A 26,934-nucleotide genomic window follows, 5' to 3' on the forward strand; every position below is an offset into this window, starting at 1 on the left:
CAGTCCAAAGGGGTGTCAGGCTGACTTGCTTTATTACCCTTTTTCACATCCAATATCCTTAAGTTTTCACCACAGAAATCACACAACAAAACGCACAAAAACAAACAAACAAAAAACATATAGTGTTAAGGTAAAATTTCCAAGCTGATTCTAAGTCGCAGAGCCTGAGTTAAAGTGTAAAAGACCAGGCATCCTAAAGTTTCCAAAGTGCAGAGATTGGGTTAAAAAGTAAAAGACTAGGTATTGTTAGAGTCCCTCTGCTACCCCCAAAACCTGTAATCCCTGCAGCTGTTAGGACAATACTGGAACTGCCCAGTAAATATTTCCACTGACTTTCTGGTTGTTTAATAGCTAAGGGTTCCGAGTTGCTTGGCACGTAGAACATTTTCCCGCGCCTCATGATGATTTGTTCTGATGTATGCAAAGCCCCCCACCCTCTCCAAAAGTGTACTTAAACTCCGCTTGAACTCTGCTCTGGGCTCTGGGCTGCTCTCCCTTCTTGAGTGAGCACAGAGTCCCAGCGCGCTGGAATGGATCCCCAATAAATATCCCCTTTTGCCAATTGCATGGAGTCAGTCTCTTGGGTGGTCTCTCCCTCCGACGTTTCGCCAGACCCTTACAATAGAACACAGAACAAAACACAAGAAAACAGAAACCCGGGCGCCAAAACAGAAAAACAGAGGAGCAATGCAACATCTTGCTAAAGCTCCGGGGTAGGAGCATGTGTGTGCCCGTCGGCACCTCTCTACCCTTCCAGAGGAATTCCCTACAGAACAGAAGACAGAACGATTTCTCGTTACTGTCCGGACAGGAGTATATGTGAGCCTCGCCAGGCCACCTCTCTGTCATCAGAAGAGATCTCCCTTAACCGGATATCAGATGTTATAAAGGCGCCACTTACCTATGGAGGCCTCCTCCACCAGATGCTTGCTAATAGTTTTAGTGCGGCAGTTCACTGCAGTGCTCCAGGGACCAAAGGCTCACTCCGAGGCCTTGGAACGTCTCAAGTTGCGCACCCCCTAGAGTGGCTCTCCAGCCCGGAGCCCTGGAGCGAAGGCCTGCTTCAGAATTTCCAGCAGTCTGGTCTTGTGGTCTGGTCGGGCAGGGTCATCTCGCTGGGGAACTCCAAAATGTTAGACCAGGACGCAAGAAAAGACCACTGACTCCAATTAAAATCAAATTAAAGCAAGCTTATTATTTCGACCGGCCGGGCTGCCTTTCCCTCCCAAAACGGCGGGAACAAAACAGCCCCCTACCTTTCCTACAGCCCAGCTGAAAGGAAAGTGACCACAACACTTGGAGTGACCAAAAGATCTTTATTGCAGCAGTGCAACAAAGAGAAAAGAAAGAAGGAAAGAGAAAGAGAGAGAGAGAGAAAGAGCAAGAGAGAGAGAGAGAGAGAGCAAGAGAAAGAGAGCAAGAGAGAGGGGGGCCTGGCAGGAGGGAGTTTTTATAGCCCAAATCTAATGGGGCCTCTGGGTCTGCAAGCTGCCTTGTTGGCCCAAGGGGGGTTGAGTGCTCAGCCTTGAGCGGGACTTGACACAAACAGGTGATAAAGGACAGATAGAGGGGGGTTTGAGTGTGTGGACTATCTTGCAGCCAACATCTGTTCAGCCTGCCCTGCAGACAACACAGTTCAGCCTGCTCTGCACCCAACATTCCTCCCTTTTTGTTTTTGTAAGTGACATGGGGGACAGCGTAAAGTCCTCTGGCTTCTTCGTGCTTAATGGTGGGCAGAGTTAGACCTAGAAGGGGAAGTGGAGGAATGTTCAGGAGACAGGTCTGAGAACACCAGGGTAGCCAGAAATAACACTCCGTGGCTACAGACAACTACTGTGGTAGGGTAAAGTCCATAAAAGTTTCTTGAAGCCACAAGTCCTCGATGGCATCAAACCAATCCTGGATGGAGGAGATTCTTAGTATCAGCCACTGGTCCTGTAGCAGGGACTCTAGGAAGTATTGGAGGTGGCTTGGTTGAATCCAGTAATGTTAAGGGTGACAGCCTGATTGTAGCCAGTGGAAGGGCAATCGCCTTGACCCATAAACTGAGAGTGGGTGGTGTCATCCTGGTGTCAAGTCACATTGATGTAGAAGCGGCATCTGTGGTTTGAGATAAAAACTTGAGAGAGAATAATGATTAGTAAAAGAAGAAGAGGGTTGGCGGGAGATTTTGAGTTTGGTGGGTGTGGTGGAAGTCCAGGACTGGACATTTGGAACAAGTGCCTTTTTAAGGTGGGAGACATGGCACCAGGGGGAGTTTAGGTTTGATGCTTCCTTGTGGGGATACTGTAGAGCAGACAGAATAAGCAGAGTGGACGTGCTGGAGAGTAGTTCTCATTCCTAGGAAGTGAAAGAGGGGTTGTGAAAATTGGAAAAGGGAGTTAGAGAGGGTTTTAGATGGGCACAGAGTCTCTGGAGCCAGAGGAGTTGGTCATGAGTCATAGGTCTCTGTCTTGGGCATCAGGGGCTGGTAGTCTTAAAGAAGTAGTTGATTGACTGACTTGTTGGTGAATTTGTGTATCTGATCTTGTAGGAACTTCTGTAGGCAATTTAATAGACATGGTCCTATTAGGAGAAACATAGAGAGGACTAACGGATCCTGTGGGGGTGGAGCCAAGGCCATACTTGACTGAACATTCCCCATGGAGCCTGTTGGCTTAGTTGCTGTTTCCTCTTTTCTAGGTGTTCTTGTCTTTCGCTACTCCCAGGAATGACTGTGTTTTTGTTTAACTGGTTTTGGTAGGTGTTTAAGATCAAGTTGGTCAAAATTGACTTTGTTTTTATCTATTAAGAGTCAGCCGAGTTCCCATAGGGGTCACTCGTGGGGGAACCTGAGAGCAGCTTCTCAGTTCTGCTAGTGCCATTTGCGCTAGGATGGGTCCAGGTCTTGCTTGACTATGTGGCTTCCCTTGGAAGCATCAGGGATGTCTCCTGTCTCCAATGACCCTCCTATTCACAGCAAATGCACTGATTGGCTTTTCATTCTCCAGTGGTCTCATTAATCTCCCTGATCAGGAGGTTATGTGGCCCAGAGTTGCAAAGCTCTTTAGAGAAGTTCCCTGTTCCCTGGATTCAGACTGACTCAGAGGGCCAGAGCCAAATATTGGTTTTCTTGGCCATTTTAGTTTAACCTTAAGTCTTGATCACAAACATCCAGCAAAGTCAGTTTCACCCTAAATTAAGAGTATTGGGCTTTATCTGAAATCTGGCCTACTTTGGAGTCATTCTGATATGTAGTAAGATCGGAGGCATAGCCTTATCTCAGGTAAGCCAGGGCTCTTTATAAATCTTAGGTAAAGTGTTCTAGTATTGAAGCTGATCTTTTTTTTTTTTAATATTATTTTATAAAGTTTACATATATGTTGTTGCTTGATGTCACATGAATACTAGGTAATACAGTATATTACATTTAAATTGTACCCAGTGTATAGAACTTTATATTAATCTTATTGATAACAGGTCCAGTTATAAAACATTAAATGATATAAATAAATCTCCGATATGCTATTTTTATAAGCCTAAAATAACCATGCAACCTTTTGGAGAACACCAGCTTGATATAGTTTTTAAGCTTCTATCTTAATGACATATACCTGGAAAATATGAAAGCATTTAATATACAAAGAAGAGTAATAGCACCACAATTACTATTGATGTTTTTATGTTAATCAAGTCTAGCTTTTAAAGAAATAACATATTACAATATTACAAAATAACAGTTGTTATTTAACCATAGTTGTATACACAGACCTTCTTTAGCACTTACTTAAACCCTCTTATTTACTTAATAGACTCTCTTACCTAGAAACACATTTTCCTTCTATTAAATCCATACCTAGAACCTTCTAATTTCTCTTTCCTATCTGTTAACTCTTTTTTTATCCACACTTTGAAACAATCCTTGTAAATTTCTGAATTTAGGCAAATTATTCCATTTTAACAAGAGATATTTTGTTATTTGCAGCACACAATTAATCACATCTGTTGACCATTTCATGAAAACATGAACAATGTTTAAGTATATAGAATTGTAGGGACAGACAAGGCAAGGCACCTAAGATAGCACCGAAGATAGGGAAACAGTCTTATTTGGTTGCAGCTGGATTCAGAGGGCACTGCTTCTGTTGTAATCAATTAATTCCCTGAACTCCAAGTTTAGGTTGTTTCAGAATTTTGTACCCAACATGTAAGGGAAGGGGCTCAGAAGTTCACAGTCTGCAGAAGTTCACAAAAAGCATTTTTTTTTCTTCTCTGTTCTGGGCAAGTTAACCCTTCAAGGACACTTGGAAGGGGGAGAGCTTTTTCTTCCCTTTCTCTCCTCTTTCTTCCACCCTCCCCACCCCTGCCAGCTGTTATCATGGAGCCCAGTTGGTAACCTCCTTATCTTAGACATGTAGCCTTCTCTGTGAAGCCCCAGCTCAAAGCCAGAGGCCTTGTTCACATATTTTGTGAAAAACTAGTAAGGGGTGTCTAGCTTTTTGAGTGCTGATTTTTCCAGCCAGTGACCAAGTAAAACAGGGCAACAGGAAAATAGGAAGTTTATCTACATTAAACTTTTTGTAGAGATTCTTTTGCTGAAAGTCCTAAAATCAGCCATGGTGAAGATTTCTGGAGAAGATCAGTTAAGCCTTTTCTGTGGGCCTGGGTAGGGAGGGGGAAGACGGGAAGGCAGGGCTGAGAGCAGCTGTGGATCTGAGAATGAGGAAGGAGTGATGTAAAAGAATAGGATTTTCCCTAGCAAGGAAAACTTGAGCAGTAGAACAGGTAGAGAGGGGAGGATGGGAGTGAATATCCCAAAAAGCCTGTAAGGGACTGCTGAGGGCCATTACCAAGTAGGAATGACGCATCGAAATTTCCTTGCCAAGCGTACCCCATGCTGCTTAGAGGACATTTATGGGACATTGCATGCATGCTTTAATGAGGTGACCTTGCTCAAGGACCTAGGCAGATCCGGGTTTAGAGCTGATCAGGTTTGAGGAAGTAACCGGCTCCTTGAGTTTAAGGCGTTGCCAGTTTAAGATAATGGGTTTTAGGGAAGTTGGAAGTTGAAGATTATTGCTGGGATTAGGGTGTTCCTGCTGCTTGTTCCCGTTGAGTTCTCGTGAGATTGAAATGGGATTTGGAGAGAGCCTCGTGGAGTAGGTGGTTTGTGCGGGAGACAGCAGAACGTGTTTGCCCCTGGACCTGTGTGGAGGCGGTGTGAGAGCTGGAATAAAGAATTGCTGTTTGAACCTACAAAGCTGTGAGTGCCTCGTGATTCTGGTGCCAAGCCGAGACATTGGCCTTGGCATTTTGGTGGCCCGTACGCGGAACGTCTGAATTTGGAGGTGAGTAAAATCGCTCCCCCCTGAGGGAAGGCGAGAGAATGGGTGACCATTTCAAAAAACAATGTGTTCTTGTTTTGATTTATTTCATTTTTGTTTCAAGCTGCCTATCCCTAGAAATTTCTCAGGCAAACTGGGAAAAATGGTTGACTCAAGGTTTGAAGTTTGTTAGCCCCGAGAAAGAGAAAATTGATACAGTGAATTTTTATTCAGTTTTTGTTTCATTCAGTTGTGGTTTTGTTTTGTGTTATCTTATTGGGTTGCGTTATCTTTATAGAAGATTAGAAATTATTAAAAAAGAAGCCGAAAAAGTGTTAAGTAAATTGTTAGAGATTCAGACCATGGAGGAAGACATTTTAGGTCAAGCAAAAGAGAAGGTCTCTCGAGCTAGTCAGAGAAAGGGAGAAAATTTAAAGGAAAAGGGGTTATTAGGAAAAAGGCCACAACCAGAGGCTGTCACTAACTCCGTTTTACCAGAGGGTGTAATTCAACCAACAGCCCCACCGATGGAGACAGCTGAGTGGCCCTCAAACCCCGTAGTTGATAGATGGGATCCTGAGACAGGACCTCAAAGATTAGCATGCCCTGTATTTGAACAGGCAGGAGGGCGGCGAATTCACCGTATTTTAGAATTTAACACAGTGAAGCAGTTAAAGGAGGCTGTAACAACCTATGGTCCTCAAGCCCCCTTCACGGTAAGCATGGTGGAGTCCATTACTAACTTGGACATGACGCCAGCAGATTGGGCTAGCATGTGTAAATCTGTGCTAAATGGAGGACAATATTTGTTATGGAAGGTTGCCAATGAGGAATTTTGCATGGAGACAGCTAGGCGAAATGCAGCAGCCGGTTACCCTCAAAGAAATCTTGAAATGTTATTAGGAAGGGGACCTTATGAGGGTCAGCGGCAACAAATGGAATATGATCCTGCTGTATATGTACAGATTGCTGCAGACGCAGTTAGGGCATGGAAGACTTTACAAGGACATGGAGATTTACAAGGTCAGCTATCTAAGGTAATACAGAGACCTAATGAACCTTACGCTGACTTTGTAGATAGGCTTATTCAAACGGCTGCCAAAATTTTTGGTGACACAGAACAAGCAATGCCATTAATAAAACAACTGGCTTATGACCAAGCAAATCGTTGCTGCAGAGAGGTTATTAGACCATGGAGACATGAAGATTTAAACACATATATTAAATTATGTAGAGATGTTAATGAACAAGGGCAAGTCTTGGCAGCTGCAGTACAACAGGCTTTAGATGCCAGGCTAGAAACATGCTATAATTGTGAACAAACAGGACATTTTAAAAGGAGTTGCCCCATAAGAGGAGGGTTTAACAAAACTAGAAATCAAAGGAATAGAATACCGGGTATTTGCCCACGATGCCGTAGAGGGAGACACTGGGCTAATGAATGCCGTTCTCAAACCACCATAGAAGGTACTCCCTTATCAAAAAACGGACAAGGATCAGGTATTTACCCACGATATCGTGGAGAAAGGCACCAGGCTTCATTGCCAAAAAACGGACTGGGGGGCCCAATGCTCCGGGGCCCACAACCACAAATATACGGGGCAGTGGAGGAACCCAGAAACCCCATCAGGGTGGTGCCCAGGACACATTGTCCATTAAATCCCTCATCAGACAAACCCGAGGGAGCGCAGGGTTGGACATCTGCGCCTCTGCCAGAGCAGTATTAACTCCAGAGATGGGAGTTCAAATCATTCCCACAGGAGTAAAAGGACCTCTTCCCCAAGGAACAGTAGGCTTATTGTTGGGACGTAGTTCATCTACATTAAAAGGACTTATGATAAGTCCTGGGGTAATTGATCCCGATTATGTAGGTGAAATAAAAATTATAGCTAGTTCTCCAGGAGGTATATCAGTAATTTCACCTGGAGATAGAATAGCACAGTTGTTAATACTACCCAGCCTACATAATAAGTTCTCTAGTCTTAATGTAGAAAGAGGTTCCAAGGGATTAGGCTCCACAGGTGTAGATTGGGCTATGTTGTCTTTAAATTTAGATTCTCGCCCAATGTTAAAACTAAATATTCAGGGTCGTGACTTTAATGGACTGCTGGACACAGGTGCTGACCTTAGCATCATATCTCTTCAAGAATGGCCAAAACATTGGCCATTACAACAAGCCACTCAAACGCTTCGAGGCCTAGGAGTGGCGACTAATCCCCATAGAAGTGCTATGGTATTAGATTGGAAGGATCCTGAAGGATGTGAAGGAACTATACAGCCATATGTTTTGGATCACCTTCCTATTAATTTATGGGGACGAGATGTCCTAGATCAACTAGGTTTGATGTTAACAAATAACATCAATCCTAATGTGCCCACTACTAGGGCTAGACAAGGTATCAGGAAAGAAAAAAGATTAGGAAAACAAGAACAAGGTATAGCAGCGCCAATTCAAATAGATCAAGGAACAGACAGACATGGGTTGGATTTTCAGAAAGGGCCACTGAGACAATCAAAATTACTTGGAAATCAGAAAGACCAGTGTGGGTTCCTCAGTGGCCCCTGACTAAAGAAAAGATACAAGTAGCCCATGATCTGGTCAAACAACAATTAGCGGAAGGACATTTACAACCTTCCGTATCTCCCCATAATACTCCCATTTTTGTTATCAAAAAGAAATCGGGTAAATGGAGATTATTACAAGACTTAAGAGCAATTAATAATGAAATGGTCATTATGGGACCTGCTCAATCAGGGATTCCTCAATTGTCTGCTTTACCAAAAACGTGGCATGTTTTAGCTATAGACATTAAAGATTGCTTTTTTTCGATTCCAATTCATCCGGAGGATAGTCCACGTTTTGCATTTACTATCCCTGCATTAAATCATGAAGGTCCTGATGAAAGATATGAATGGAAAGTACTCCCTCAAGGAATGGCTAACAGTCCAACTATGTGTCAAATATATGTTAATAAAGCAATCCAGCCACTTAGAAATCAAAATCCTGAACTAAAAATATTTCACTATATGGATGATGTATTATTGGCACATAAAGATAAAAACACATTGCTGGAATGTTATGCCACACTTACAAACTTATTAAAAAATTATAATCTAGAGATAGGAATAGACAAAGTACAATTAAATTTTCCAATTAATTATTTAGGAGTTCTATTATCCTCAACCATGGTCCGTCCACCTAAAATTCAAATACGAGTAGATCAACTCAAATCACTTAATGACTTTCAAAAGTTGTTGGGAGATATAAATTGGATAAGGCCTTATCTAGGCATACCAACAGGAGAGTTGGGACCTTTATTTGATATTCTAAAAGGTCCATCAGATCCAAATTCACCCCGAATGTTAACTCCTAAAGCTAGAAAGGCATTAAAAATTATTGAGACATATATGGAAAATATGCATTTAGATAGAATTGATATAAGTTTGCCTTTATTATTTATTGTACTACCAACAAGAAATATTCCTACAGGAGTATTTTGGCAGGAAGGTCCATTATTGTGGATACATTTATCTTATTCTCCTAACACTATTCTTACTAGGTATCCTGAGGCTGTAGGACAATTAATACTCAAAGGTATAAGAGCAGCAAAGACAGTGTTTGGAATTTCTCCCAATAAAATTATTACTCCATATACTATGGAGCAAATTGATGAGTTAGCTAATGAATTAAATACTTGGGCAATAATCATGTGTAAATCGAATGTTTCATTTGATAATCATTTACCATCTAATCCTTTGTTGTCTTTTTGGTCTAAGCATCCTGTAGTTTTTCCTAAAATGACAAGAAAAACACCTATCATGAATGCTCCAAATATATTCACTGATGGGTCTAATAATGGTACAGCTGCAGTAGTTACCCCTGATCAAACTTTTACATTTTTAGTTCCCAAACAGTCAGCTCAAAAGGTAGAGCTTAATGCAGTTCTACAAGCTTTTGTGATGTTCAAAGATTCTGTATTTAATTTATTCTCTGATAGCCAGTATGTAGTTAATGCTATAACATCCCTTGAAGATGCTGGTAGGATTTCCCCTTCCTCTACTGTTTTCTCTTTGTTTTCCACTATACAAAGTCTAATCTGGGATAGAAAAGATCCATTCTTCATAGGACATATCAGGGCACATACAGGATTGCCTGGAGCCCTTAGTTTGGGCAATGATTTAGCAGATAAAACTACACATGATATACATATTTTTTCTACTGTAGAAGAAGCTACAAATTTTCATAAAAGGTTTCATGTTAACGCTAATACTTTACAAAAGCGTTTTAAAATAACTAAGGAACAAGCCAGGCATATAATAAAACAATGTCAAAATTGTGTGACCTTTTTACCACAAGTTAATCTTGGAGTCAATCCTAGAGGACTGATACCTAACCATATTTGGCAGATGGACGTCACACACTTGCCAGAATTTGGAAAATTAAAATATTTACATGTTACAGTTGATACTTCTTCCGGATTTTTGATGGGCTCCCTTCATGCCGGAGAAAAAACTAAAGATGTTATAGCTCATTGCTTACAAAATTTTGCCACTGTGGGTGTTCCTAAACAGTTAAAAACTGATAACGGTCCTGGTTATACGTCTAAATCTTTTAAACAATTTTGCTCATCATTTGGTATTACTCATATAACAGGAATCCCATACAATCCACAGGGACAAGGCATAGTTGAAAGAGCTCATCAAACTATTAAAACGTACCTATTAAAGCAAAAAGAGGGAATTGGAAAGGGGTATATATCCCCCAAAGATAAACTTAAAATAACTCTTTTTACTCTAAACTTTCTAAATTTGGATTCATCAGGACTTAGTGCTGCGGAAAGACATATGTATCCGAAAAATGTACATAAGCCTAAGGTACTTTGGAAAGATATTCTAACAGGACAATGGAAAGGTCCCGACCCAGTTATTGTCTGGAGTCGGGGTTCCGTTTGTGTGTTCCCACAGGGAGAACAGCAGCCGATTTGGATTCCAGAGAGGTTAACCAAAACAATTTCTACAGAAAAAGAAGATGATTTGACTGAAATCCATAACAGCTGAAATCCAGAGCTCCAGCTTGGCTATTCTTACATCTGCGACAGTGATTAACCACGGTGCCTTTTTTTTTTTTTTTCAATATCTATTTTATTATTGCATTTTTCCCATATCGTAGTTCTATTTTATTTTTTGAGCTCATACAAACCTAGGTTAATGTTTTTCTGATCAGTTTTGTTTTTTGACTGTGTTTTATTTTTTGACTGTGGAGTTTTTAAACATTGCAATGGAGATTTTACCTAGGTAAAGCTACAAGGCCGTTATTATTGTCTTATGTGTTGTATGTTATGTCTGCACTGTTTTGTGTTGCATGTCAGTATGTGTGTATGTCCATATTTTTATATGAGGAGCGCTCATGAAAAAATGGATCCGAATTTTTTTTTTATTCACGTGATTTAAGTGGTTTAATCTAATTAGGTAAACAGCTGTTAATGATTGTTTTCAAGGGTGGTTAATAGATCTGTTTGCTTACTATTGTTTTTAAAGGTGATTAACAGATCTGTTTGTTTACTTTCACTTTTCCTTTTCATTATATTTAATAATTCTGTTCAGGATAATGTCTCTTTAACATCATTGCCAGAATTCCCATCTCCATCCCAGTGCCGGTGAAGACTAAGAAAACCAAACTACAGCTTCTATGATAGCTACCACAGTAAACTGTATAAACTGATGCATCAATGAATATAACTCAACAAGTAATGCTCAATCAAGGACTTGATTTACTTTGGGAGGAAATGGATATATTGATAGACTCTTCCACTTTGAACTGCCTGCAGAACTTGCCTGGACTATATATCAGTTGCATGCATCGTGAACTATCGTCTGGTGCAGCGAATTGTGGTACTGCTGGCATATTTTTGCTGATGGTGTCACCAGTGATGCAATTTCCTTGCCAGCGCACCCCATGTTAATTGTGGTAATGCTGGCATCTTTGCTGATGGTGTCACCAGTGATGCAATTTTTCCAAAGGAGCCGTCAATTGGCTTGGTGTCGTGGCATTTCTGTATCTTCCTCCCTTCTACTAGTGATGGTCTAAAATTTGGGGGTCAACAGAGGTGAGGCAAGAACCTCACCCCCCCACTGGCACCAAGGTTAAATTTGGGGGCCAACAGAGGTGAGGCAAGAACCTCACCCCCCCACTGGTGCTTAGGCCTATCCACAAGCATGGCTGAATGCTGGACCGGTAGTCAGCGACGGGTTGATCTGATTGCAGTGGATTCAACCTAAGACAGGGGACTGACGCCTAGAGGTCAGTTCATCCGATGACGGGTAAGAACCATATGTTGAATTGGACAACCTACCAGGCACGGTCCTAAGCCGCATTGCTTGTTGTTTAATTAATCAGAAGGGGGGAGATGCTGAGGGCCATTACCAAGTAGGAATGACGCATCGAAATTTCCTTGCCAAGCGTACCCCATGCTGCTTAGAGGACATTTATGGGACATTGCATGCATGCTTTAATGAGGTGACCTTGCTCAAGGACCTAGGCAGATCCGGGTTTAGAGCTGATCAGGTTTGAGGAAGTAACCGGCTCCTTGAGTTTAAGGCGTTGCCAGTTTAAGATAATGGGTTTTAGGGAAGTTGGAAGTTGAAGATTATTGCTGGGATTAGGGTGTTCCTGCTGCTTGTTCCCGTTGAGTTCTCGTGAGATTGAAATGGGATTTGGAGAGAGCCTCGTGGAGTAGGTGGTTTGTGCGGGAGACAGCAGAACGTGTTTGCCCCTGGACCTGTGTGGAGGCGGTGTGAGAGCTGGAATAAAGAATTGCTGTTTGAACCTACAAAGCTGTGAGTGCCTCGTGATTCTGGTGCCAAGCCGAGACATTGGCCTTGGCAAGGGACAATTCTTAGTAACCTGTTTTCAGTGATGACAAAGCAACTTTAAAGGCCATTTTCTCCAGATCTCTGATAGGGGTCCAAGGGCTCTCTTCAGCTTGTTTGAGCTTTGGGTTAGCTGGTAAGGGGACCTGGTGGGACCTGGTGTGAGCGCTGACAGAAGAAGAGAGGAGTGAGTGGGTGAAGGGATTCCTTCAGTACCTGCTACCTCAGAAAAGAGGCAATGGTTTGAGGAAAGGCGGTTGTTTAGTTTTTTGATCTAGTGAGTGGAGAGAAGAAGTCAGGTTGTTCAGGTGGGGGAGACAGTGGAGGGGCTGGGGCAGAAGGTTGAGGGTGAGGACCTATTTGAGCCAGGCGATAGGGTGGAAATTCATCAGTAGAGTCAAAAGTAGTGGATGAGTCTGGAGGAGGAGAAGATTGGGGATCAGTGGTTGTGGGTGTTGGTTTGCAAGCTAGAAAAATTTGCAGAGATCTGCAAGAGGTGCAGAGAGTACAAGCAAGAAGAAAGCTTTGATGTAGCAGCTTTTTACCCATTTTTTCGAATGCTCACAGTAATTGTAGAGATCCCTTAGAATGGAGGGATCCAGGAACCCAAAAGGGGGGCCATCTGCTTTGGTTGTCTAAGGGATAAGTAGGCCAGGCCTGGGTGCTATATTTGATCAATTTTGAGGGTTTGATGTCTGGTGTCAAGGAGAGAGTTTTGAGGTTATCCAAGAGGCATTGTAGGGGAGAGTCGACTGGCAGAGAGGACACATAACCCATGTCGCAAAGTAGTATAAGGAGGAGGGAAGGGGACACAAACTTGGTATAGAGGAGAAGGAAGGAGACGCAACCGTAGTATAAGAGAGAAGGAGGAAACTGATTTATTGGCAAAAGGGGTGTCCCCGCTAGAGCCAAAAATCAGGAGTGCCTTAGTGGCAGGTTCGAGCTGCAGAGATTGGTTGTCAATGAATCCTGACAGTCGAGGCTCTTGTCCTGGACAGAGCCATAGCAGTGGGAGACCTTGGCCAAGGCTTTTCTTTTCGGGACCCCTCCTGGAGAGGCCGGAGACTCTCGCAGGGCCGCAGGGCCAGAAAGAGGGGAAAGAAAGAGACCAGGGAAGAGAGAGGAAGGGGAGGGTAAGCGTCTCTCTGGCGGCAGAGTCTTGAAGGTGAGGACTAGGATTTTAGGAGAGCCACCAAGAAGGTCTGGGTGGGATGTGATGTTCAGTTTTCTGTTTTGTGTCCCCGGAGGTTACACAGTCCTTTGAGGGAGACCTACAAAGCCTATGCTGGTAACTAACAGCTGGGAGGGGGAAGGGGAATAATTTTGAACCCAGGAGTCTATTCTACCAGAGGAAGGAGTCCCTGAGGGCCACCATAGCCTTAAAGGCTGTGGTGGGGTGTTTTCCTCCCCGCAGGTGGGCAAAGAGGTTTGCCTGACAATCAATGGTCAAATCCTCCTGACACCACCTTTGGGTTTAGGACTCCAGGAAGGGGAAACTCACCAATCGAAGGTCGGTGGTGGATGGAGTTCTGGCAGTCGAGAAAATGGGTTCAGGCCTGGGTTCAGGCCATCTGGTGAGTGGCACTTCCGAAGGAAGAGGGACCCAAAAGTGGGTTTTAACCCTCTCCCAGGTTTCGGCACCAATGAAAGGAAAGTGACCACAACACTCGGAGTGACCAAAAGATCTTTATTGCAGCAGTGCAACAAAGAGAAAAGAAAGAAGGAAGAGAAAGAGAGAGAGAGAGAGAGAATGAGCAAGAGAGAGAGAGAGAGAGAGCAAGAGAGAGAGAGAGAGAGAGAGAGAGAGAGAGCAAGAGAGAGAGAGAGAGCAAGAGAGAGAGAGCAAGAGAAAGAGAGCAAGAGAGAGGGGGGCCTGGCAGGAGGGAGTTTTTATAGCCCAAATCTAATGGGGCCTCTGGGTCTGCAAGCTGCCTTGTTGGCCCAAGGGGGGTTGAGTGCTCAGCTTTGAGCGGGACTTGACACAAACAGGTGATAAAGGACCAGATAGAGGGGGGTTTGAGTGCGTGGGCTATCTTGCAGCCAACATCTGTTCAGCCTGTCCTGCAGACAAGACAGTTCAGCCTGCTCTGCACCCAACACCAGCTTTATAGCCCAGAAAGTTACACAAAAGGGGGCTTACAGATAACAGAACTCTGACAAGCATCACACTAATGGTAGTTTACATTTTTTTTTTTTTTTGCTGGCCCCAACATCAGAATTTATGAGGACCATTAGAGCCTCAGAGAGGGTCGTTGACTGGCCAGGGAAGGCCAATATTTATGAGGTGTCACTAAAGTTTCAGAGAGGGCTGCTATCTGGTCAGAGAGCCAGGCATGGGTGAATTCAAGGCACAGGCAGGCATTCCAAGCAGGTTCAGAGTTTGCAGTAATTTATAGTAAAGCCGAAATTAGCTTTTCATGGCTTTGTAGCAAGATGGCTCCCAATTTTAATAAAAGATCAGGTTTGGTCTATCAGGATTTTTGTTTGTTTGTTTGTTTGTTGATACCGGGGTTAAACCCAGGAGTGTTTAACCACTGAGCCATATCCCCAACCCTTATTTTTATATTTTATCTAGAGAAAGGGTTTCACTGAGTTGCTCAGTGCCTTACTAAGTTGCTAAAACTGGCTTTGAACACATGATCTTCCCTTTTTATTTTTCATTTTGAGAAATCACTGACTGGCTAAGGGTATAAGTTGCTTAGGGCCTTACTAAATTTCTGGCTTTGAATTTATGATCCTCCTACCTCAGCCTTCCAAGTGGCTGGGATAACAGGCATGGACCACCTCTTCTGGCCTAAATGTTTCCTTTAATGTGAGTTTCCTGTTACTTATTTATTTAAAAAGTAGAATTTTAGAGATCAGGTCTTGCTGTATTGCCCAAGCTAGCCTTGAACTCCTGAACTCAAGAGATCTTCCTGATTCAACCTCTTGAGCAGCTGGGATTACAGGCACAACCTGACCTAACTTGAATTTTCTTTTCAACTGCATGTTGTGTGCCTTAGCTTTGAATTCTATTGAGAAACTAATGTGACTCCATTTTTTTAAAATAAATAAATAACAGCAGCTTCTAAGGCCTGTCCTAAGGAAGGGGGGCGTGACCCTTGTCCTTGGAAAAACCCACTGAGCACTCTTAAGCACATACCCACCCTGCTGAGTTGTTTGTAAATAACAGGAGAGGTCTGCTGCGCCAGGTGTCCCTGACTCAGTTAGGCTAAATGAAGACCCATAGCAACCCCTCTAGCAACCTCCAATCAGCATGAGACAGGGAAAATACCTGGAATGCCAAATGACCTCCAAGTAATTTATGGTGGTTGATAACATGTTGGGAAACCATGTAGTTTAGCTCGTACACCCCTCATGGCCTAAACCAATCAGTTCAAACGAATCCCGCTCTTATATTAGCCAATCACTCCTACCCAAATTGTTCCCACCAGTGAATGTGCTAATCAATGTTAAGAGTTGTTGTTTGATTTTCCCATGGTAGGGAATGATTTGCTGTACGATGTTGTGACACATAGAGTATCCCCCCAAAACCTATAAAATCTCACTGAACAAAGGACCGGGGCTCACTCCGTCAGGAACGGTTGTGAGTCCAGACTCGAGCTTGCAATAAAGACTCTTGTGTGCTTGCATCGGATTCGGCTCCTGGAGTTCTATTGGGGTCCCACTGTTAGGGTCAGGCAAACGTCAGAGGAAGAGACCACCAAGAGACTTGTCTCATGCAAAAGCAAAGGGTTTATTTTGGGGGGGGGGACCAGCATGCTGGGGCCCAGAGTTCTCCTGAGAGAAACTGGAGGCCCGAGTACAGCTTAAGCAGAGTTTTTATACAGTGTTTAAACAGGGAAGTTCATATGGCAGTAAGGGTGCTAGAGTGGGGTTGTTACAAAACAACCATTACAGAATAATCATGCGTTTTGTCAGGGGGTGTTGGGCCAGGGTACATTTTGACATAAGTAACTGTTTTTAACATAAGTTTTGGATTCCAGGAAAACAGAATTCAAACTTACAGAAAAGAAAAACTTAAACTTAACAGGAGAGAAAAACTTAAATTTAACCTTTACACCACGAATCTGGCATAACACTATCACATGATTAAATTTCATAATTACTCTTGTTTGTTTTCCTCTAATCCCTTTGTGAATAATTAGGATACTGTGATATCTTGAATTTTTTTTGGGGGGGGAGGGTTGTAGGGATTGAACATAGGGGCGTATTGCCACGAAGCTACAATACCAGTCCATTTTTTAGTATTTTATTTTAAAACAGGGTCTTGCTAAATTTCTGAGCCTGACCTCGAACTTGGGACCTTCCTGCTTCTGTCACAGGAAAGCAGGAAGCTGAAAAACGTTCAGCTTCTCTGTTCTTATGTTCCAACAAAAGGAAATTTAAAGTCAAACATCAAAAGCCACGCAAACGAACTTTATTACAAGTAACAGTAGAGTGGAAGTGAGGTGAGGTGAAATGAAACTAGAAGCAACATGAGAGTCAAACTGGGAGCACTCTCAAGGGAGTATGGGCTACCTCCAAGCAAAGAAAGACAAAGGAGACATGTTCTCTCCAAATTTATTACCATTTGAGGTCTACCAGGAGAAACTGAGGTCCACTTTCTGTACTCTTTGCCAATCAGGTGTTCAATTCCTCCATTAAGTTGGGAGGTAGAGTTCTTGTTCTTTTTTTTTTTTTTTAGCTTTTAGTTGTCAATGGATCTTTTACTTTATTTATTTATATGTGGTGCTGAAGATCAAATCCAGGGCTTCACACATGCCAGGCAAGTGCTCTACCACTGAGACACAACTCCAGCCCTTTGGGTGGTAGAGATTTTGACCTTAGTTGGTCCTCTCTGGAACTGTCAGGGAGGTCATCCTACTAGGGATATTCATCTACAAGTTAATCCCATGTTAATGTGGGCATTGGGGTCAATAAGCAGTCAGAAGGTAGCATCACTAAAGAATTACTCTCCCGGGCTGGGGATGTGGCTCAAGCGGTAGCGCACTCACCTGGCATGCGTGCGGCCCAGGTTTGATCCTCAGCACCACATCCTCAGCACCACATACAAAGATGTTGTGTCTGCTGAAAACTAAAAAATAAATATTAAAATCGCTTTCTCTCTAAAAACAAAAATAATAATTCCCCCCCCCCCCGCACATACACACACTTCTGAGCTAGTGGGAGACCCTTGGCACCAAGTTTTATCTTGAGCTTTATGGGTCCTGTCAAGGGTTAGTCCCATAAATCAATCCTTCTTTCCCGAGGCATCCCCTGCCCATTATCTCTTTTACTTCTGTCTGTTTATCCTCAAGGTTTTTATACTGATGTTTTTCTACAGGTTATCTGCTACAAATTATTTGCTTATTTTTCTTGGCAGTAACTTAGAAAACTTAGTCCAGGCATGGTGGCACAGGCCTATAACCCCAGTGGCTCAGAAGGTTGAGGCAGGATCATGAGTTCAAAGCCAGCCTTAGCAAAAGTGAGGCACTAAGCAACTCAGTGAAACTCTATTTCTAAATAAAATACAAAAAGGGGAGGGGCATGTGGCTCAGTGGTTGAGTGCCCCTGAGTTCAATCCCCAATACCAAAGGGGAAAAAACAAAAAACAGTAAACCTGTGATCTTGCTGTGTATTTCACTGCTCATTGCTAGCTACTACCTAACACTTCAACCTCCCAAAGCACTGAGATTATGAATGTGCACCACTGCATTCAGTCTGAAATATTTTAAGATTTCTTTCAGTGGTGACTGAACCAAATTCAAGGCCTTGAGCATGCTAGGCTAGCCCTATACCACTGAGCTACACTCCCAGCACCTAAGTATAATATTTAGATACAATATAACTAGGGTCAATAGCTTTGTGTTGTCCTATTACAGCGAATTACAGCAGCAGCTGAAATCAAGATAGAATAATCTGCCAAGAGGCAGAGGCATGAAGATCACACATTCAAGGCTAGCCTAGGCAATTTTCCAAGACCCCATCTCAAAATAAAAAGGGTTGGGGATGTAGTTCAGTGGTAGAGTGACAGACCCAACCTGATCTTTTATTAAAATTGGGAGCCATCTCGCCACAAAGTCATGAAAAGCTAATTTCGGCTTTACTATAAATTACTGCAAACTCTGAACCTGCTTGGAATGCCTGCCCGTGCCTTGAACTCACCCATGCCTGGCTCTCTGACCAGATAGCAGTCCTCTCTGAAACTTTAGTGACACCTCATAAATATTGGCCTTCCCTGGCCAGTCAACGACCCTCTCTGAGGCTCTAATGGTCCTCATAAATTCTGATGTTGGGGCCAGCAAAAAAAAAAAAAAAAAAAAAATGTAAACTACCATTAGTGTGATGCTTGTCAGAGTTCTGTTATCTGTAACCCCCCTTTTGTGTAACTTTCTGGGCTATAAAGCTGGGCTGTAGGAAAGGTGGGGCTGCTGTTTTGTTCCCGCTGTTTTGGGAGGGAAAGGCAGCCCAGCAGGTCGAAATAATAAGCTTGCTTTAATTTGATTTTAATTGGAGTCAGTGGTCTTTTCTTGCATCCTGGTCTAACAAGAGCACTGAGTTTAATCTCCAGTACTGCTAAATAAATAAATAGAATTAGCATTTTTCCTTTACTTTCCCCAATGCTATTACCATCTTCATTTCACCCAATTCCTTGGCATTTTTTTTTTGAGAGAGAGAGAATTTTTTAATATTTATTTTTTAGTTTTCAGCGGACACAACATCTTTGTTTGTATGTGGTGCTGAGGATCGAATCCGGGCTGCACGCATGCCAGGCGAGCGCGCTACTGCTTGAGCCACATCCCCAGCCCTGATAGGCATTTCTTGATACTCCTCTGATTCTTGGAGGCTAGACCTAGCAGAAGTGAAAAAAAAAAAAAAATCCTTTTTTTCACTTTAGGTCAAAGATCCCCTGAGGGTAGGGTGGGAAAGAGAGAATAATACATATTTTTGTAAAAACAGGGTTGCTCAGGCCAGGGGTCTTGACAATTCAATTTGACCTTTTACCCTTCTCAGCTTCCCTCCTGGAGACCTTGGAATTTGGTACAATAAAAATAATAATTCAGTCTTTGAATGTTAAAGGCCTTTAATTAAAGATCTAACAAATCCAAACTGACCCACAAGTCATAAGTGTTTTAGCTCTAAGAAATCATTGATTCATTAATTTTCAGTACTTTGGATCATGAGGTATATCCCCAGGCCTTTCTAAATTTTATTTTGAGGGCTGAGGATGTGGCTCAAGCGGTAGCGCGCTCACCTGGCATGTGTATGGCCCGGGTTCGATCCTCAGCACCACATACAAACAAAGATGTTGTGTCTGCCGAGAACTAAAAAATAAGTATTTAAAAAAAAAAAAATTCTCTCTCTCTCTTTCAAAAAAAAAATAAATTTTATTTTAAAGTAAAGACTGGGAGGGCTGGGGATGTGGCTCAAGCAGTAGCTTGCTTGCCTGGCATGCGTGCGGCCCAGGTTCGATCCTCAGCACCACATACCAACAAAGATGTTGTGTCCGCCGAAAACTAAAAAATAAATATTAAAAAAGTTCTCTCTCTCTCTCTCTCTTAAAAAAAAAAAAAAGACTGGGGTGGTGGGAAACAGTCTCATATTTTTTATGTCAGGTGAATCTTTTATTGGATTTCAAAATTGTACTCACACTAAGATCTTTAATAAAATAGTAGCTATGTTTCAATTACTTAAATGAAATGATACATGTTTGAAGGTCTATCATATTGCTCAATAATGAAGTTTTAATTTTTTTTCATAATAAAGAGGTCCTTTTGCAGGGTGTGGTGGCACATACCTGTAATCCCAGACTGAGGCAGGATTGGGAGTTCAGAGTCAGCCTCAGCAATTTAGTGAGACCCTGTCTCAAAAAATAGAGCCAGAGAAGTAGCTCTGCAGCAGAGTGCTCCTGGGTTCCATCCCCAGTGCTGGAAAAAAAGTCCTTTTGTAATCGAAAGCTTGGTCCTTGTCCTAGATGCCAATCCAATAACAAGGACATGGTTTTGAGGAAAAGGAAAAAGGTGGTTTATGCTTTGCTAGCAAAGGAGAAACACAGGTGACTCCTGTCCCACAGGCTATGATTCTGCCCATCCCCAGGAATAGGGGTCTTTTATAAAGGTGATTCAGAGAAAATGAGATTAGGGAGGAGAGAACAAGAAGGAGAAGATGCGGGAAAGGAAGATCAGGAAGGAGAAGTTCAGGGAAAAAAAGATTGGCAAAAAGAAAAAAAAACACACATATAAATTTCAAATCCATAGGGATATAGTCAAAGTATCAAGTGAACCGCTGATACACTTTTGGGGTGAAAAATGTATGTGCTTACAGGGATGACAAGCAAGATAAGTGAAGTGGGCTGGGGAGTGAAGTGGTTCAGTGAAGTGGTTCAGTTGATAGTGTTCATCTTGCACAAGGCCCTGGGTTCCAGCACCACACACACACACAAAAAAAAAAAAGTGAAGAATAAACTATGCAAACCAAGAGTAAATAAGTGAAATAAAATCAAATTTCAAAACTTCTGCACAACAAAGGAAACAAGAATGTAAACAGAGAGGCTACCCATATGAGAAAATATTTTTCATCTGAATCTCAGAAAATTAATGTACAGAATTAAAAAAAAAAGATTTAAAAATGAAACCCCCAATTACTAATTGGGCACAAAATCTAACACATTACTTAAAAGAAGAAATACAAGTGGCATATATATGTTCAACATCTCTAGGAATCAGGGAAATGCAAATCAAAACTACAAGGAAGACAAAGTCTGTTATTATTGTGCCCTCACTCTTTCCCTATACTTCAATAAAACTATTAGATTCAAAAAGAAAAAAAAAGAATAAACTATGCAATTTCATTTGTAATTTCTAAATTATTAGTGTTCGGGCTGGGGATGTGGCTCAAGCGGTAGCGTGCTCGCCTGGCATTTGTGCGGCCCGGGTTCGATCCTCAGCACCACATACAAAGATGTTGTGTCCACCGAAATCCTCCCTCTTCCTCTCTCTCTCTCTCTCTCCTCTCTCTCTCTCTCTCTCTCTCTCTCTCTCTCTCTCTCTCTCTCTCTCTCTCTCTCTCTCTTTAAAAAAAAATTATCAGTGTTCATAGTTGAGTAGTTCCTCTTTACAATATGGGTAATTTGAAAGTAATCTATTTCTTAGAGAAAAGATTGTTATAAAGACTCATTGAATTGTCAGTTTAGGGGACCTCAAGCAAATAACATTCTTGGATTTTTTTTGTTTTTGCTTTTATTTTTGTTTTCCTTTTTGAGCTCTGGAGATGGAGAGATGGAGGCCAGAGCCTCCTGTATGCTAGAAAAATGTTCTTGTATGTCAATTAAAAAGTATTTAACTGGCACAGTGGGGCACGCCTATAATCCACACAACTCCAGAGTTTGAGGCAGGAGGATCTCAAGTTCAAAGCAAAAGAGAGGTGCTAAGCAACTCATTGAGAACCAATATCTAAATAAAATACAAGGGCTGGAGATTTCTGGGAGGGGGTTGTTTTTAGCTTCTACATGAATTGCAGGTTCCAGGAAAACAGAACTTAATTTCACTTCATGAAATTGCAATTTAACAGAACTTTAAAAACCTCACAGAACTTGAAACAAATCTTAATCTTATCCTTTACATTTTAACTTAGGCTTTGTAGTTTAAAAACTTTACCCTTTCAATAGGACCTTGCTATATTGCTAAATGCTGGCCTTAAACTTTCAATCCTCCTGCCTCCACACCTGTCCCCCACCATCACCACCACCCCACCCCATCACTGGGATTACAGGCATGTGCCACTGCACCCTGCCCAAGATTTTTTTTTAATATTTATTTTTTAGTTGTAGTTGGACACAATATCTTTGTTTTATGTATTTATTTTTATGTGGTGCTGAGGATCCATTCCAGGGCCTATGAGTGCTCCACTGCTGAGCCACAACTTAAATGCTATTTTGTATCTCACTGAGTTGCTTAGTGCCTCACTCAAAACAGTCTTCTAGCCAGGCTCAGTGGTGCACCACTGTAAACAAAGTGACTCAAGATGCCTAGGCAGAGGATAGCAAGTTTGAGGCCAGCATTCAACAATTTAGTGAGGCCCTGTCTCAATATTTTAAAAAGGGCAGGGGTGTACCTCAGTGATAGAGCAATGCTGGGTTTGCTCCTTAGTACGACCAAAACAAAAAAAAAACAAAAACAAAACTTATCTGGTCAATACATTTGTACCAGATTAAAGGAAGGTGCAAACAAAAAATAGTAGGGGAAGTTGGAATAATCCAAATGAAAAATGAGAAGAAAAGGATAGATGGTGGTTTGGATAGGGCAGTAGTCTTGGAGATCCTTAGGAAAGGTCAGCACCAGCATGGGTTAGCACACATGCCAAATGTGAACTTACTCTTTGTCAAGAGACACAGGTCATCTCAAACCCCCAACTTCCTATGCCACAGGAAATAAAGAGAGAAATAGGTCGTGGCACATGCCTACAATCCCATCAGCTCTGGAGGCTGAGACAGGAGGATCACAAGTTCAAAGCCAGCCTCATCAACTTAGTGAGGCACTGAGCAATTTAGTGAGATACAAAATAGGATTGAGGATGTGGCTCAGTGGTTGAGTGCTCCTGAGTTCAATTCCCAGTACCAAAAAAAAAAAAAAAAAAAAATCAAATTAGTTACAGTGGTAAATACTTGTAATGTAATACCAACAATTCTAGATGCTGAGATGGAGGTTCACAGGTTCAAGTTTAGCCTGGGCAATTTAGCAAAATAAAATTTAAAAATCTTAAAATAAAAAGGGTTGGGAATGTAGCTCAGAGATAGAGTGCACCTACCTGAGGCCCTGGGTTTAATTCCCACCAACATGAAATAAATAAATATATAAACAAACAGGCATGGTGGTGCATGCCTATAATCCAGTGACTCAGGAGGCTGAGGCAGGAGGATCCCTAGTTTGAGACCAGCCTTTGCAACTTAGTGAGGTCCTAAGCAATTTAGCAAGGCCTTGTCTCAAAATAAAAAAATAAAAAATGTTGAGAATGTATTCAGTGGTAGAGTACCCCTGCAAAAAAGAAAAAAGACAAAATTGGGCATGGTGGTGTACGCCTATGATCCCAATAATTGCCTATGATCCCAGTAATTTGGAAGGCTGAGGCAGGAAGATTTCAAGTTCAAAGCCAGCCTTAGCAGATTAGCCAGGCATTTAGCAACTCAGCAAGACCCTGTCTTTAAAAAAAAATATTTTAAAAAAGGGCTGGGGACATGACTTAGTGGTTGAGTATCCCTAGGTGGTTCAATCCCTGGAGAAGAAAGAAAGAGAAAGAGAAAGAAAGAGAGAAAGAGAGAAAGAGAAAGAAAGAGAGAAAGAGAGAAAGAGAAAGAAAGAAAGAAAGAAAGAAAGAAAGAAAGAAAGAAAGAAAGAAAGAAAGAAAGAAAGCGAACGAGCAGGAGGAAGGAAGACAAAAATAACAATTTCTTGACATTGCTGCTTCACCAACTTGTGATCCATGTGATGGTCAAAAATTCACTCAACTGTGGGGAAAAAAGGAAACATGGAAGAAAAAAAATTGAAAGAAAGAAGTAATTGGACTCTTAGAAATTGGATTCTGGGGGCTGGGGTTGTGGCTCAGAGGTAGAGCACTCGCCTAACATGCGTGAGGCACTAGGATAGGTCCTCAGCACCACATAAGATAAAATAAAACTATTGTGTTCACCTGTAACTAAAAAAATAAATATATTTTTTAAAAATTGGATTCTGGATACACTTTGAGGCACATAGCCAACAAAGATGGCATTAAAATTTTGACCCAGACAACTGAAAAGATGGAATTGTTACCCACTGACATGGAAAATAGGACAAAGAAGAGGTGTCTACCAGGAATTCAAGGAGTTTGGCCCTGGATATATTAATTTTCTGGTGAGATCCAACTGGCCATGTTAAGTAGGCAGTGGATATATATGAGACTTGAATTTGGGAATAGGCCTGGAATGAAGCTACACATTAGAGTCAAAAGCATGTATTTAAAATCATAGAACAGGGATTCCACCTCTTGAGTCCCCTTCTTCCTCCGGGAGAAGTCTTTTCTGCTGTCCTTTAATAAACTTCTAATTTCTACTCTGAAAAAAAAAATAAAATAAAATCATAGAACAAAACTGTGAGCAGTGGCACAGGACTAGACCATCACTCCAGAGACTCACTCTGGAGGCTGAGGCCAGCCTCAACAATTTAGTGAGGACTTAAGTAATTTAGCAAAATGCTGCCTCAAAAAACAAAAAGGGCAGGGATGTGGCCCAGTGGTAAAGCATTCCCAGTACCAAAAAGAGACAAGACAGATAAGGTCATCAAAGAAGTGTGAATAGAAATAGTTTGAAGACCAGTCAGTAGAGGAGCAGGAATGAGAGCAAGAAAGAAGGAGGGAAAAAAAGAGATACTAGGGAATGAAAATAACCAAGGTATATTGTGTGCATGTATGAATATGCGTAACAACAAATCCCACTATTATGTATGAATATAATACACTAAAAAAGACAAATAGTAATAATTTTTAGAAAAAGTTTGAGAACTAAGTTTTGGTAAAATCTAACTTTTATTTATTTATTTATTTAAGTGTGTGTGTGTGTGTGTGTGTGTGTGTGTGTGTGTGTGTGTGTGTGTTATTGGAGATTGAACCCAGGGATGCTTAACCACTGAGCAACATTCCCAGCCCTGTTAATTTTTTACTTTGAGACAGGGTCTCGCCAAATTGCTTAGGCCTTCACTAAAATTGCTGAGGCTGGCTTTGAATTTGCAATCCTCCTGCCTTGACTCCCAAGTCACTGGGATTATAGGTGTGGCTATTTTTAGATTATGCAGGATCTGTGGGAGAACCAGAAAGGAGGCTGAGAGAGAAGCAGGATAATAGGAGGAATACCAGGAGAGAATAAATAAGAAGAGATTTAATTTAAAAAAAAAAAAACACGGTCTTTTTACTACCCATGGTCACTTCTTTCTGCGTCAGGTTTCTTGTCCCTAATTTCCAGTGACTTCATTTGACATCTCCATCTGTACTGATTTTATTAAAGTCACAGTGATCAAACATGCATGTACATGTATCAGGCACTGGGCTAGATGCTAATGGAGCTCACCATATCTTACCATAGCCAAGAGTGTACCATATTGCCCTGTTATCTCTGAGACTCTCTCCTATTGCATCCTTGCCTTGGAGCTTTTTGTAAACATTAATAATTGGAACCCATCGTTTTCTCTCATTTGTTAACTTTCTGGAATCCCCTTCCCTGTTCTTTCCTTATTTTATCTTTTCCGCTCACCTGAAGTCCTCAGCAGTTTTCTGATCCCGCTCCCACTTCCTCCCCTACTTTGTATACCTCATTCTTTCTCAGTATTTATCACACAACTGACTTTTTGGTGTTCTCCAACCTGCTCTACCAATTGTTAGCTCATTTTAACATACTCTTCCTCCACTCACACAACCCATTCCAGCAAAGTCTCCCCACAGCTTCAGAAATTTTTCTCAACCTTATTCAAATTGCTGTCCTTGATAAAGAATGTGGCAAACCTGCCTTCCAGCTACCAGCCCCCTGGTCTTTGATCTTTCACCCCAGAGACTCGCCCTAGACCCAAAGAGACCCTGATGGGGGCAGGGGCATTCATCCAGGCTCTTATGCAAAGAGGCTTCAGCAAAGAATAAAACTTCTCCTCGTGTCTGCCTTTTAGAGAGATGCGGGTAAACTCAGATATTTGGTGGCCTTGACAGCACCCATTTACCAAACTGTACTGATTGAGAAACAGGAAGTCAAGTTTTTCTCTCTTTTTTTTTTTTTTTTTTTTTTGGTGGTACTGGGGATTGAACCCAGGGCCTTTGTGCAAGTGAGACAAGCACTCTACCAACTGAACTACACCCTCAACCCAAAGTTTTTCCCTTTTAAAAGATTTTTTTCCCCTGTGCTGGAGATCGAACCTAGAGCCCTTGCACATGCTATTATTATATTCTATTTCTAATGAGACAGTGACCATCTACTTGAAGCACAAATCATCCAGTTCTATTCACTTTCTCTCTGAGGCCTCTATTCTTACTTTTTTTCTAAAGGTGATAGTTTAAAAAGACAAAAGATTACACAGTATAATATCTCCTTGGTTTGAGCCCAACCACACACCTACTCTCACAAAATGACATCATCGTTTGATTGTAAATGAAAATCAGCCTGTGAGGAGGGAAGGCCAGCAGTACTGGGTGGTGATCCAAGTCCTACCGCTGCAGGGGAGGGTTAGAATCATGCCTCAGAAAAATACATATTTGGGTTTTGCTTTGAGGAGTGGAAGACAGGAAAAGAGCAGGAAATCTTAGGTTTCTTGAATGTTGGATTCAGGAATGGGGAAAAAATGGAAAGCTATAGATTGTTACTTTTGTCCTTAAGTATGTTAGTGCTGAGACTTAATTCTGAAATTTTTGTTTGATAAATATACTCCTCATCCCTAAAATTGTAAAGTAGGGATGGAGATGATGTTGAAGGACATGACAACATTCCCAGCCTAAGGGGGAAAAAACAAAAGAGTCAAAGGCGAAGAAGTCTGAGAGGTTTCTCTATACCTTCTTCCTTCCAGTTGGACTGGCTTAGAGGTCAGTAAATCTCATTTTATATCAAGAAATGTCCCTAATTAAATAAGAAGCTGGTGTTTTTATTCTATCACATTCACTGTATTAAAATGATAATCATACAAAAAAATGGTCATTTCAAACATGGTTTGGAGCACAGGCTCCTCATGTAGCACAGGATCTATGAACAAGCCACCATTACATTATGTAGATC

At 41.8% G+C, this 26,934-nt stretch overlaps 1 long non-coding RNA gene across 1 annotated transcript; it reads right to left on the reverse strand.

The window, feature by feature from the left end:
• Positions 1 to 1,302: 1,302 nt before the first annotated feature.
• On the reverse strand, positions 1,303 to 13,883 carry LOC120885804 (uncharacterized). The gene is made up of 2 exons (XR_013440048.1): positions 13,675 to 13,883; positions 1,303 to 2,119 (listed from the first exon to the last, which is right to left on the reverse strand). It is a non-coding gene; the product is annotated as an uncharacterized LOC120885804 (long non-coding RNA).
• Between the last annotated feature and the right edge of the window lie 13,051 nt (positions 13,884 to 26,934).

This window comes from Ictidomys tridecemlineatus, chromosome 6, assembly GCF_052094955.1.
Source record: "Ictidomys tridecemlineatus isolate mIctTri1 chromosome 6, mIctTri1.hap1, whole genome shotgun sequence".
In the NCBI taxonomy this organism is placed as follows: Eukaryota; Metazoa; Chordata; class Mammalia; order Rodentia; family Sciuridae; genus Ictidomys; species Ictidomys tridecemlineatus.